Genomic DNA, 8,504 nt, shown 5'->3' on the forward strand with positions numbered 1-8,504 from the left:
TTTTATCGTATTTAAACTTTCAAAACCATTCCAATTGTGTGTTCTTTCAGTATTCCAGGATGTAGTTCAACCAGGCTATGGGGATTTAAATGCCTCAAGAGCCCCCAGACACTCTCTTAGTACCTCCTTACATGTGAATTGGGCTGATGTTCCCGAGTAACCATGGATCTTCTGTCCTTGCCAGTCCAAAGACCGTAGTTCTCAGCAGAAAACACAATGAAAAAGTATTTAAATATCTCTATTTTCTCTCTGCTGTCAGTTCTCATTTCTGCTTTTCCTATCCATCCCAAGCTGGGGTTGCATCCTTTCTCTGATCCTTTCTTTTTTGTTTTTCTCAAAAGAAAGACTTTCCTCTGGATTGATCAGATAATGTTATGGAAACACCATAGTGGAGGAGGCACTTGTGTTGTTATAGAAAGTCACCGGACCCACGATTGGCCTGTGTGGGTCCCTTAAATCCCTTAGTGGTTATTCCAGGTTGACCAAACAACTCATTCCAATAATTCTCTTGTTACCTATCCTGGTGTACATCTTTTATTAGAATAAAACATCACTCTGACTCTTAACATTTTTAACTTAACTCATAGGGTTGAAATTTTATTTTTTCTTTTTTTCATTCTCAAACAAGTTCAAAGTGGACAGGTAGAGTTTTCAGTTGGAAAAAAAAACGCCCTCCACACCTCTGAGAGCAACTGAGTTTGCTCACTTCTAAAAAGTTCTGTCTGAGGATCCTGGCTGCCCTTGGGCCCTATTTGCAAAAGGTAAATAGGCAAATACTTCATTTCTTCCTGTAAAACATGAAACTCAAGGTTTACTGTGGCACTCTTCCAGGTCTGGGTAAGCACTTTATTTTGGCCCAGGCTGGAGTTAATGGTAAATCCAAAGAATCCCATTTCAGGAAAGGGACAAAGCCAAAGAAAGGTCAGTAGGTCTCAATAATGGGGAAATCTGAGGACATCGTTCCTTGACATATCATCATCAGACAGAAAATGTAAATGGTAGGCCAATATTATTGATATGTTGCTGCAACATATTGATTAACTGTCAAATAGAACTAATAACCTATCAAGAATGATCCATTAAGACCAAATAGTGTTTATGCTCATAAAACAATGTCAGTTGAATATTGTGTGGAAAAGTAATACAAATTATACTAACCAGAAACATCTATAAATGATTATTTTCTTTCTGTTTGCTTCCATTGGCCTGAAACAAACCTATTCATCCCTTGAGCCTAGTGAACCAGACCTGTGAAACAGATATTTGCAACAGGAATCTAGGCTCTCTCAAATAACAAAGTTTACAAGTTATCTGCATTAAGACAATAAGCCAGAGAAGTGAAAATGTGCCTGGTATTTGCAAAAAAAAAGTCCTTTTAATTAAAACACAGACAATTTAGAAAATAAAATTATATAGGAGTATAGAGTTAGCTAATCTGGTCAAACTTATCTATTTGAAACCGATGGCTAATTTTCTAACTATGAGGGTAGGGTGTAAGGGAGCTCATCACCATTGAAATTCAAGCCTCAAGGGAATAAACCTGTGAGTTCCGGCTGAAGTTATTTGGAAAGAAGGTAGAATGATCTGAATGGACATCAAAAGGACAAGATTGGAATGAGATGGTAAAGACAGTTGTCAGAACATGGACTTCAAAGTAAGGAACCAAAGAGCAGGTGGGGCATCTTAAAGCCTTTAAGCGGGAGAAAGGAAGAGCCAGCATTAGGGAACAAGGCCATTGTCAAGAGGTATGTCCAAGCCTAGGAGCAGGGAAGAGTTTCCTATCAGAAGTTCCCCACTGAGAAGGCCTAGACTGGACAATCCAAACCAGAACTTTGGTGCTTCAGGACCTGCTGGTGGCATCAACATACCAGCTCATCACATAGTGTGGTGTTCTACCACCCAGCTTGAGGAAGGGGGCTACCAGAATGGGCTACTGTTCTTTCTATACAAACACAGGTCTCTTCTCTGAAAAAGACAAAGTTCTGTGAGGGAGGAGAGGAATTGAGAGCAGATACGGCGAGATGTAAAGCCTGGTACCTGAGCAATGCCAGTGGGAGAGTTTGGGTGTGTGAAGGGCCAACCCCAAATAGAAAGAGCATTTAGGTTACACATAAGAGCCATACAGGTTGTGATAAGGGGAGAGAACAAAGCCTCAGATGGATACTGATCAATATTTAAAAGGGGGCAGAAATGACAAATTTTGAATTGTATTTTCAGATTCAGTGTCAGAAATGGTGGGTCTTTTAGTAATATAGGTAAAATGCTATTTTAACATACCATTTCCATGGGTACCAGGGAACTGGGGAGAAACAGCCAGTCTGCCTAGGAAAATCAATCTTTAAGTCAGTAGAGGAATGTCATCTGCCATCTGGATTTATATCACTGGGTCTACCTCCCCTTTTGACTCAAGATAGTCTTTTTCTAGGTGCCAGCAATATGTTGAGGGCCTACTTGAACAAGCAGGAAGCCAATTATAAACATTCAGACAAATACTTTTGTGCTCGTGGAAATTATGAAGCTTCTCAGAAGGGACCTGGTGGAGCCTAGGTAGCCAAAGTGATCAGGCCAACCCCTGACAGTGAAGTCCATCTCAGCCCTCTTTGAACATGCAGGAGATGAAACCATGGAAAAACTCACTCGAGGGATTATATTTCCTTCTCTATGTATCCCTTCAGCACACAGTTGTACAAAGCAACCCCTCAAACTGCCTGATTGACACAGACAGCAGCAGGGACTGGAAAATTGCTGTCAACACAGCAGGAATGAACAATTCTGACACTCTTACACCAGAGGCAAAGTCAAGATGTGAATCTTTGAGCCCCAACTCTGAGAGTATGGTGGAAGGGCATCAGCCCACAGGGCCTCTCTCTACTCATTAATAACTACTCATGTTTCTATGATCTCTAAGATTTATAAAGAACTTAGTACTCATAATTTCTATCAAAGGAATGTAATGAAATCTTTTTATATCCATTTTACAGATGAGCTCACTGAAGTCCACAAGGCTTAAATGACTTGATAAGTAGCAAATATAAGCTTCAGGAGTTGAAACCAGGTCCTCATAACTCCAAGTCCAGTCCTGTCTCTTTGATGCCACACAGATTCTTTGTATGGAAATACTCTTGTCATAGTTGTCCATATCTCAACTGCCAGAAAGGCATGGGAGAAGAGTCCCAAGAGTTCAGGGTGGGATTTTGGAATTCAACCTGCTGACTCATCTCTTTTCTGCCTTCCTGTTTTCCCATGATGGCAGAGAATTCTTCCAGGGTGGCAGCAGAGGCAGGGCAGTGGAAGATTTTAGGGCAGACCAATTTGCAAATGAATGGGGCAGGAGTGGCAAAGACCCCAGTCATATCAGGCCAACTGGTCTCAACTGCAAATACTGAGCTGACTTGTTCCCTCTTCTTTCCCCCTCCCCATCCCACTCTCTGTGCTGCCTGGATGAACCATGGGTACTCTCCGTGTGGACTAACATGTGTGTGTTCAATAAGCATCCAAGCTAAGAATGAATCTGCTTCGTTCTATGTGTGACAAGCCTGACGAGCGTGGGAAGCAAGGAGAGCATGTGGGAGGATGTGAAGAATTGTAGGAATTCAAAGGACCAAAGTTTGCTACAAGTATAATGGATGAGTCTATGGGATGATTTTTTGTGAATGGCTGAAGTAGAATGTGGATAGAAATCACAGAACTCGAGGAATAAAGACTTCCTTAGAGGTAGGAAGGCGAAAGATTAGAAAGGAGTTGGGCTCTTCAGAATCACAATGAAAAAGGGCGACTGGATTATAGATTTTATACAAAAATATTAGAAATACACACAATATTTCTAACTCTCCTTTAGCCCCAGAAAGACAAGGAATTTAAGAGAGATCTATTTTTAAACACTCCACTTCCTGTTCTGTTAATCTTTATATTCCATATCGTTTAGATTGACAGTTTTATTAATAGGAAATATAGGAAGAAACAGTTCCTGATAATTGCTTTTATCTCTCCTTCATTGGTTAGGAATTCACCTTTTTTTTTTTCATTTTTGATACTGTTGATGACCCTCTCTTTATACTCTCTTCTCTCTAGGTTTCCAGGACACCATCTTTTCCTGGTTTTCTTCCTACCCATCAGACCTTTCCTTCTCAGGTCCCATATCTATTCTGTGCCCTCTTTTCTTCTCCCTCAATACTACTTCACTTAGCGATCTTGTCAGTTCCCACAGATTTAATTACCAGCTCTATGCTGATGATTCTCAAATCTACCTTTCCTGCCTCAATCTCTCTGCCAGCCTCCAATCTCCTATCTCCAGCTACCTTTCAGACACCTAAAACCGGGTTGCAGTAGATATCTTAAATACCATATGTCCAAAATTGAACTAATTCTTTTTCCCCCAAACACTCCATCCTTTTGAAATTCCCTATTACTGTCAAGGGCACCCACATCCTCATAGTCCCCCAGGCTCACAATTGAGGTATTCACCTTGACATTTCACTATCTCTCACAGGGGCATCTTTGGCCAATAAATAGTATAAAGAAGAAGGAATATTAGAGAAGATCTTCAAGACATCTGGTGATCAAGGTACATGTAGTGGAGTGCTGGGGCCATGATAGTTATAAGGGAGTGAAGTATATTTGAGGTATTTATTCTCTTCCAGGTTGGCTCAGCTCTTCATCAAACATGACTGTGCCAGTATTGTGAACAAAGTGCAATGCACAAGGTTATTGGAGCTGAGGGAATTAGGAAATTGAAAAGTCAAGTCATCAGAGGGTTTATCCAGATGAATGTTGAAGACCCTAAGAATGATGGCTGGGAATGAGGTAGAGAGGGAAATAGTATTTCAGGCAGCAAGGTTATTGAAAAATTGAGAGAGTAACCAGATTGTGGGTAGATGACAGAAATGATAGGGAGATTACAACATGAAGACATTTCATGAACCCTAAAGTGTAGAGGTCATCAAGGAATGGTAGAGGAATGTTCAAGAAGTGGCCGTGTGGGACAAGGAATATGCACACCGTGTTGCAAGGGAAGTTTCATCCTCAGAGAAGAGTAAGGCTTTATTCAGGTAATGTTGATTGAAATTACTGTCAGTTCTCCAAAGTTGTTGTTTATCCTTTGTGCTCAAAGAGGAACAAAATGATATCATGATGGGGGGGGGGGGGGTGGCAATGTACAATGTGTCCAGCTGTGGCTGATCAGATCAATATAAGCTCAGAAGACTACCACAGGTCAGGCACAAACAGACTGTTTGACCATTTGGGAGGGAAATGTCTAAACTTGTGCATCTCATATTTCTTTTGAGCTACCATAATTCTGCTTTGCTCATAGAGCACAGCGCCTTCTTTGATGCAGGCATGCCATGATGGATAGTCCTGTGCCAGTGTCTCTCCCATGTCTCACAATCAATGCCAAAGTTCTGCTGAGAGACCTTGAGACTGTCCTTGTACAGCTTTATCTGACCTCCATGTGAGCTCCTGCCTTGTGTGAGTTCTCCATAAAATAGTCTTTTAGGCAAACACGTTTGGCATTTCACCAACATGGATAGTCCATCAGAGCTGTGCTTTCTTCAGTAGACTTTGAATGCAATCAATATTACTTCAGCAAATCTGCTGAGAACAGAATTGCTGAAGTAATGTTAGTTGAAAAGACCAAGGCTGTAGGGAATTTCTTGAGAAGCAACCAAGGATGGCAAAGGATAGAGGGTATAGGGAAAGAAAGTAGGAGATGGACAAGTTGGTGTCAAGTGCACCTGAAGAGGATTAGAGTTGTCAAGAGTGACAGCATACACTTATAATGTAGGGTGCTAAGATGCGATGACCACAAATGGAGAATGAGTATGGTAGAAAGCATATCAGTGTGGCAATGGAATTTGGAAGTCTGGTGCTTTCGATCTTCTACCCAAAACCTCAGTTCAGAAGGTCTTCTGGTCTTCCAATGTGCTGTAGGGTTTCTAGTATTGGTTGCAGAGAGAAGAGAGGCGGCAGAATGAGTATAAATCAATGGTGTCACATGGCATCCAACACATTAAATGCAATCTAATGTACTCTCCCTTATGAATACCTAAACCAGAGAAGAATGATCACAGAGGGACAACTCTGTTGTCCAATATCCTTAATGAATATCAATGCAAATATTTTATATAAAATCCTGTCAAACAGATAATTCATCCAGAAAAATCATTCATTATAACCAAGTTAGATTTATAGCATTGCTGCAGGGTTGGTTCAACATTTGGAAAATAATCAACATAATCACATTAAAAACAAAAAATGTAAAAGCACATGACTATCTCAATAGATGCAGGAAAAAGTCTTTGACAAAGAACAGTACTCATTTATGGTATGAAACAACCTACTGTGTCGGTAAGCAAAATGGGCTCTTAGCACTCAGTTCAACCAAGTGCCCTTGAAGAGTTTGGCTTTTGTTTCCTTTGATTAATTCAGTGTATTTCATTGAATCTTACTCAGTGCTGAGCCCCAGGCCCAAACCCCTATTAGGTGCTAAGCCTATGTGGGTGTGAAGCTCCCAGGGTACTAAGGGGAGGTGCTAACTCAAGAGCCAATCATAGGAGCCTAAGTTCTGGTCATTCAGATGATGTTTGATGACGTCTGAAATGGTATAAGAAGAGAAGACAGAGCCATTTGCTCAGGGCTCTCACTCTTAGTGGTGCGCTGATGTGGAGACTCCGGGCAGTTGTAGTTAAGAGCCCTCCAGCTTGCCCGGATGTCTAGGCTTGGTTTTCTTGGTAACTATGAATTGTATTTGGTCTGTTTGTAATTTGTTTATATTTGCTCTGAAGTTCAGGGTGCTGGCTTTTCCCCCTGAACTAAGTAAGTGATATTTGTATGCTGGATTAAAATAAGCTTGTTAACCCCATAACATTGCTTTCCTTAGTAAAGCAGATCAAAAGAACCTGGGCTTTTGGTACCATGCTTGTTGTTGGGCTGGTGTTGGTCTTTCACCCCCACAACAGCTGCTAGCCGGATTGTTGAAACACCTACACAATTTAGGCATAGGGCATACCTTTTAAAAAGTAGCTATCTAAAACCAAAGACAAATAACAGATATAATGGAGACATATAGAAGCTTTCCCACTAAATGCAGGAGGTAAGCAAAGATCTGTACTCTTCCTGCTCTTAAAAGATACAGTTCTAGAAATACCAACAATAGCAATGAGATAGAAAAATAAATTAAAAGCATAAAGACTGGTAAAATGGAAATAAAATTCTACCTATTTACTTGTGATATGATGGTTTATTAGAAAATTTTAAAGAATCAGAAAATATACTGAGAAAATTAATAGCATCATCAAAGTTGCAGGCTACAAAACAAACCCGCAAAAATCAATGGCATGTCTATATAATAATAACAAAACCCAAGAGGCAATCATAGAAAGGGAAATCAGTTCAAATACCTTCAAAATCTATGAAATAATTGTGGCTCAGCCTACCAAAGCACACAAAATACTTGTATAGATTCAATTTCAAAGTGCTCCTTAAAGATATAAGAAAACAAGATTTAAATAGACAGAAAGATAGTTTTTGTGACTGAGCACTGCCAATATAATAAAAAGTCCAACACTACTAAAGTTAATTTATAATTTTAATGCCATAATGCTACTCAAATTGTCAAAGGCATTCTTCACAGAACTCAATACCATAACAATAAAATTAATTTGGAGAAACAAAAGATATGGAATATCAAAGTAAATCATGAAAAATGTAGGAACAAAGGAAAATGGCACTTCTAGACCTCAAACCATATCATAAAGCAATAATCACCAAAACCATTGGTATCAGTTAAAAAAGTAAAATAGGCCAATGGAACAGGTGAGAGAAAAAGGAATCAGGAATAACTAAGCATTCAATTGGTGGGAAACCATAAATTACTTAGAAAATAACTCCCTATTTGATAAAAATTGCTCTAAAAACTTGAAAGCAGTCTGAAAGAAATCAGGCTTAGACCAACACTTTTATGTTCTATTGAACAAAAAGGTGATGCCCATAAATTGGGGAATGGACGAACAAGTTATGGCATATGGAATACTATTGTGAACTCATATCAGTGTAATGACCAACTAGGGTTCCAGAGGATTAATTACAAAACGTACTACCTATCTCCTAATAATGTAGGGAAGGACTCAGAGTGTAGAAAGAGACAAAAATTTCTTTGGACATGGCCAATATGGAAATTCGTAATGGGTTGTGTTTTTCTTGTACTGTCTTTTGGGAGGGTGAGGTAGAAGGGAAGAAGGTGAATCTTGGTTAATTGAAACTAAGTTTTGGTTTGTTGTTGTGTTTTTTTTTTTAAGAACAAGGCATGTCAGACTAACCTAGTTTCCTTTCTAGACTCGTGTAATATCAATTAAGTTGGGTGTCTTTGATTGAGTCTTAATAGATGCTAAGCCCCAGGCCCAAACCCCTATCTATTAGGTGCTAAGCCTATGTGGGTGTGAAGCCCTCAGGGTCCTAAGGGGAGTTGCTAAGACCAGAGCTAACAGTAAGAGCTTAAGTTCTGGTCG

At 39.8% G+C, this 8,504-nt stretch overlaps 1 pseudogene; it reads left to right on the forward strand.

The window, feature by feature from the left end:
• The first annotated feature begins 2,436 nt into the window (after positions 1–2,436).
• On the forward strand, positions 2,437–3,386 carry LOC118854922 (annotated as a pseudogene).
• The last annotated feature ends 5,118 nt before the right edge of the window (positions 3,387–8,504 follow it).

This window comes from Trichosurus vulpecula, chromosome 6 (genome assembly GCF_011100635.1).
Source record: "Trichosurus vulpecula isolate mTriVul1 chromosome 6, mTriVul1.pri, whole genome shotgun sequence".
Classification (NCBI taxonomy): domain Eukaryota; kingdom Metazoa; phylum Chordata; class Mammalia; order Diprotodontia; family Phalangeridae; genus Trichosurus; species Trichosurus vulpecula.